Source organism: Petromyzon marinus, unplaced genomic scaffold (genome assembly GCF_048934315.1).
Source record: "Petromyzon marinus isolate PM22_M1 ecotype Great Lakes invasive population unplaced genomic scaffold, UKy_Petmar_22M1.pri1.0 PM_G_Scaffold_36, whole genome shotgun sequence".
In the NCBI taxonomy this organism is placed as follows: Eukaryota; Metazoa; Chordata; class Hyperoartia; order Petromyzontiformes; family Petromyzontidae; genus Petromyzon; species Petromyzon marinus.
In genome coordinates, this window is record NW_027422939.1 from 2,360,300 (window position 1) to 2,365,971 (window position 5,672).

Genomic DNA, 5,672 nt, shown 5'->3' on the forward strand with positions numbered 1-5,672 from the left:
AAATAATGCGAAATAGCACTAAATTGTTAATTTAACAACTTTTAAAGTTTACGGATGGGAAAACGGAATGGTGCTGGCTCACCACGGGGCTTACGGCGTGGTACCCGGCTACTTTTTTTAAAAGTAAACTCCACGATTCGCGAGCAAGTGTGCGTCCACACAGAGACAGACGGACACACAGAAAAAAATGCCTTTTATAGGTAAGAAAAGAAAAAACGATGACGAGACTCAGTGTGTGAAGAACACGGGATTTATTCGGTTCACAAGTCAACGGATATAACTTCAAAACACTTTTATCGGTCATCTTTTACTCGAGACAGCGTTCCCGTGGGATTATTTCCAAGTCGACAGACGACACCTTTTTTTTACTCATCCTGGCAGACACACACACACGCCTCTGTCTGTGTGTGTGTCTGTGTCTCTGTGTGTGTGACTGTGTCTGTGAGTATGTCTGTGTGTGTCTGTTTGTGTATTTCTATGTGTGTGTCTGTGTGTGTCTATGTGTCTCTGCGTGTGTGTCTATGTGTCTCTGCGTGTGCCTGTGTCTCTGTGTGTGTCTGTGTCTCTGCGTGTGTCTATGTGTCTTGTGTGTCTGTGTCTATGTATCTCTGCGTGTCTGTCTTTGTGTGTTTGTCTATGTGTCTGTGTCTCTGTGTGTGTCTGTCTCTGCGTGTGCCTATGTGTCTCTGTGTCTATGTGTCTGCGTGTGTCTATGTGTCTGTGTGTGTGTGTCTGTGTCTATGTGTATGTGTCTACAGTGACACGCGGTGGCGGTAGTGGTGGCGGCCGTGTGGTGCGTGTCGAACTTCTTTCACGCCGTGCGTATCGTAAACATCGCCACAGGGGAGATTAAGGTGGCTGCGGGTGCTGGCGATGATTACTGGGCGCCCCCCTGCCCACCTACGCCGCTAAACGTCGCTCGCCAGTCTGTTCCAAGCTATGGGGTAGGGGGAGCGAGATAGAGAGGGGGGGGGTGGTGGTGGTAGACCTTTGTCTTGCGGCGTGTAAATATTGTTGCGTGCGTGCGGGGTTTGTCCATGTGGTGGCGGTAATGGTGAGTCGAGCAAAAGCGGTGAAAGTTTGTGGGGTCGCTCCGAGCTCACCCTGTCACCCATCGCTCTCGAGCTCCCTCCTAGGGGAGGATGACGAGGTTGACGAGGTTGATGATCCTCATCGTTTGTGAATGCAGAAATAAACATCAGTTTCATTCTGACCTCCGATCCTGGTCAGCAATTGAACGTCGGGAAACCCTCGCGCCGAGGGGCCCCACCAGTGGGCGTGGCCGTGCCCCACCAGTGGGCGTGGCCGTGCCCCACCAGTGGGCGTGGCCGTGCCCCACCAGTGGGCGTGGCCGTGCCCCCATCACGTGGCGTGTGTAGTGACGGCAGCTACGCTCGGAGTGGCTGGATAATGAAGCTTGAAACGCACAGCAAACCACGTGGCCTCTGATTTATTTGGTGACACGCGATGCGAGGAGGACAGGCAGCCTATACAAAGACAAAGGCACCCCCAGTAGCCTCAGCACACTTTTGTGGCAAGTTCTGTTGGGAGTAGCAATTAAGGGCAGCACTGTAGGGCACTCCGGGGTGGGGAGATAGGGGGGTGGACAGCACCACAGGCCATCAGCCAGCTGCAGAAACATTCCCCTCCTCCACTCACCCCACTCACCCAGTCACCCCTCCACTCACCCCTCCACTCACCACTCATCTCACTCACCCCTCCATTCATCTCACTCACCCAGTCACCCCATTCACCCCCCCACTCACCCCTCCACTCACCCCACTCACCCCTCCACTCATCTCACTCACCCCTCCACTCATCTCACTCACCCCTCCGCTCACCCCTCCACTCACTCCTCCACTCATCTCACTCACCCATCCACTCACCCCTCCACTCACCCCTCCACTCACCCCTCCGCTCACCCCTCCACTCATCTCACTCATCCAGTTACCCACTCACCCCTCCACTCACCCCTCCGCTCACCCCTCCGCTCACCCCTCCACTCATCTCACTCACCCCTCCACTCACCACTCTGCTCACCCCTCCGCTCACCCCTCCACTCACCCCACTCACCCCTCCACTCATCTCACTCACCCGTCCACTCACCCCTCCGCTCACCCCTCCACTCATCTCACTCACCCCTCCACTCACCCCTCCACTCATCTCACTCACCCCTCCACTCACCCCTCCACTCACCCCTCCGCTCACCCCTCCGCTCACCCCTCCACTCATCTCACTCACCCCTCCACTCACCCACTCACCCCTCCGCTCATCTCACTCACCCCTCCACTCACCCCACTCACCCCTCCACTCACCTCACTCACCCAGTCACCCACTCACCCCTCCACTTATCCCACTCACCCCTCCACTCACCCCACTCACCCCTCCACTCATCTCACTCACCCACTCACCCCTCCACTCACCCCACCACTCACCCCTCCACTCATCTCACTCACTCACCCCTCCACTCACCCCACTCACCCCTCCATTCATCTCACTCACCCAGTCACCCACTCACCCCTCCACTCACCCCTCCACTCACCCCACCACTCATCTCACTCACCCCTCCATTCATCTCACTCACCCAGTCACCCCATTCACCCCCCCCACTCACCCCTCCACTCACCCCACTCACCCCTCCACTCATCTCACTCACCCCTCCACTCACCCCTCCACTCATCTCACTCACCCCTCCGCTCACCCCTCCACTCACTCCTCCACTCATCTCACTCACCCATCCACTCACCCCTCCACTCACCCCTCCACTCACCCCTCCGCTCACCCCTCCACTCATCTCACTCATCCAGTTACCCACTCACCCCTCCACTCACCCCTCCGCTCACCCCTCCGCTCACCCCTCCACTCATCTCACTCACCCCTCCACTCACCACTCCGCTCACCCCTCCACTCACCCCACTCACCCCTCCACTCATCTCACTCACCCGTCCACTCACCCCTCCGCTCACCCCTCCGCTCACCCCTCCACTCATCTCACTCACCCCTCCACTCACCCCTCCACTCATCTCACTCACCCCTCCACTCACCCCTCCGCTCACCCCTCCGCTCACCCCTCCACTCATCTCACTCACCCCTCCACTCACCCACTCACCCCTCCGCTCATCTCACTCACCCCTCCACTCACCCCACTCACCCCTCCACTCATCTCACTCACCCAGTCACCCACTCACCCCTCCACTTATCCCACTCACCCCTCCACTCACCCCACTCACCCCTCCACTCATCTCACTCACCCACTCACCCCTCCACTCACCCCACCACTCACCCCTCCACTCATCTCACTCACTCACCCCTCCACTCACCCCACTCACCCCTCCATTCATCTCACTCACCCAGTCACCCACTCACCCCTCCACTCACCCCACTCACCCCTCCACTCACCCCACTCACCCCTCCACTCATCTCACTCACCCACTCACCCCTCCGCTCACCCCTCCGCTCACCCCTCCACTCATCTCACTCACCCCTCCGCTCACCCCTCCGCTCACCCCTCCACTCTCCCCTCCGCTCACCCCACCACTCATCTCACTCCGCTCACCGCCCAGCCCCCCAGTAGCCCGAGCTGCTGCTGCTGCTGGGGGGCGTTGTCCCCCAGCGCCGCGTTGGCCCTCAGCAGGAACCTCGTGCGGTGACGCCGCCTCTCCCCCCCCCCTCCCCTGCCAGCAGCGCCCTCCTGCACCACCACCTCGTCCGCCTCCTCCTCCTCCGCGTAGGCCGCTGCCAGCAGCAGCTCCGCAATGCCTCCCACCGTGTCGCCGTCCCTCAGGGCCCTCCCCGGGGGGGTCGCCCCCCCCCCCCACCGCCCCCCCCGCCGCGTGGATCCGCGCCGAGCGGCGCACCGGCGTCACGAACCGCGGCCGCAAGGGGGGGGCCGCCGGCGCTGCGGTGGAAGGGGGGGCCGTGATGTTAGGGGGGGCAGCCAGGGTGGTGGTGGTGGTGCAGGAGATGTGGGCGGCTGGGGTGGTGGTGGTGGTGCAGGAGATGTGGGCGACTGGGGTGGTGGTGGTGCAGGTGTGGGCGGCTGGGGTGGTGGTGGTGGTGCAGGAGGTGTGGGCGACTGGGGTGGTGGTGGTGCAGGTGTGGGCGGCTGGGGTGGTGGTGGTGGTGCAGGAGGTGTGGGCGGCTGGGGTGGTGGTGGTGCAGGAGATGTGGGCGGCTGGGGTGGTGGTGCAGGAGGTGTGGGCGGCTGGGGTGGTGGTGGTGCAGGAGGTGTGGGCAGCTGGGGTGGTGGTGGTGCAGGTGTGGGCAGCTGGGGTGGTGGTGCAGGAGATGTGGGCGGCTGGGGTGGTGGTGGTGGTGGTGCAGGTGTGGGCGGCTGGGGTGGTGGTGCAGGAGATGTGGGCGGCTGGGGTGGTGGTGGTGCAGGAGGTGTGGGCGGCTGGGGTGGTGGTGCAGGAGGTGTGGGCAGCTGGGGTGGTGGTGGTGCAGGAGGTGTGGGCAGCTGGGGTGGTGGTGGTGGTGGTGCAGGTGTGGGCGGCTGGGGTGGTGGTGCAGGAGATGTGGGCGGCTGGGGTGGTGGTGGTGGTGGTGCAGGTGTGGGCGGCTGGGGTGGTGGTGCAGGAGATGTGGGCGGCTGGGGTGGTGGTGGTGCAGGAGGTGTGGGCGGCTGGGGTGGTGGTGGTGCAGGAGGTGTGGGCGGCTGGGGTGGTGGTGGTGCAGGAGGTGTGGGCGGCTGCAGTCACGAAAACTTTAAATAAAAAATGTTCGACTTTAAATTAAAAAAAATTTCGACTAAATTAAATTAAAAACTTAAAACATTTTTCGACTTAAATAAATTAAAACAAATTTTAAAAAAATTCGCCCTCAAAAGCACTCAAACCTTGGGCAGCTGAGGCGCGCGAGTTCTCTTTGTCCATCGTAGACATCGCCGGAGAAGTTGTTGTGCTGTTGTTTAGTCGTCGTTGTATAGCTGTTGTATAGTCGTTGTTGTGCTGTTGTATAGTCGTCGTTGTATAGCTGTTGTATAGTCGTTGTTGTGCTGTTGTTTAGTCGTCGTTGTATAGCTGTTGTATAGTCGTTGTTGTATAGCTGTAGTATAGTCGTTGTTGTATAGCTGTTGTATAGTCGTTGTTGTGCTGTTTAGTCGTCGTTGTATAGCTGTTGTATAGTCGTTGTTGTGCTGTTGTATAGTCGTTGTTGTGCTGTTGTTTAGTCGTCGCTGTATAGCTGTTGTATAGTCGTTGTTTATTTGTACTTTAATGTTTAAAGTCGTAAAGTTAAATGGTTAAAGTCGCAGCCTAAGTGGAGGCCTTCGAGGCGGCCATCGACAAATTCTGAAATTTCGCGACCCTTGCCCCCTGAACTCGCCTCCGATGGCTGCGGGAGGGGTGATGCTCGCCTCTGATTGGCTGTAGGCCCAAGGGAGGTGAGGGGAGGGGTGATGATGCTCGCCTTTGATTGGCTGTGGGCCGAGGAGGGAGGGGGAGTGAGGGGAAGGGGGTAATGCTCGCCTTTGATTGGTTGTGGGCCGAGAGGGGTGGTCAGGGGGAGGGGTGATGCTCGCATCTGATTGGCTGTGGGCCGAAGAGGGAGGGGAGTATTCTTATCTCTGATTGGCTGCATCTAAGCGACACAAAACTCGCCGCTGATTGGGTCTCGGGGCAGTTCGTGTTCCCGCGTTTTATTGAAACGTTCATGGACGATTCGATTCGTAG

The 5,672-nt window shown here is 59.1% G+C and overlaps 1 long non-coding RNA gene across 1 annotated transcript; it reads right to left on the bottom strand.

Annotated features, from left to right (window-relative positions):
- Nucleotides 1-234: 234 nt before the first annotated feature.
- LOC116958717 (uncharacterized) lies at nt 235-5,400 on the bottom strand. The gene is made up of 3 exons (XR_012936147.1): nt 4,838-5,400; nt 3,557-3,898; nt 235-937 (listed from the first exon to the last, which is right to left on the bottom strand). It is a non-coding gene; the product is annotated as an uncharacterized LOC116958717 (long non-coding RNA).
- Nucleotides 5,401-5,672: the final 272 nt, after the last annotated feature.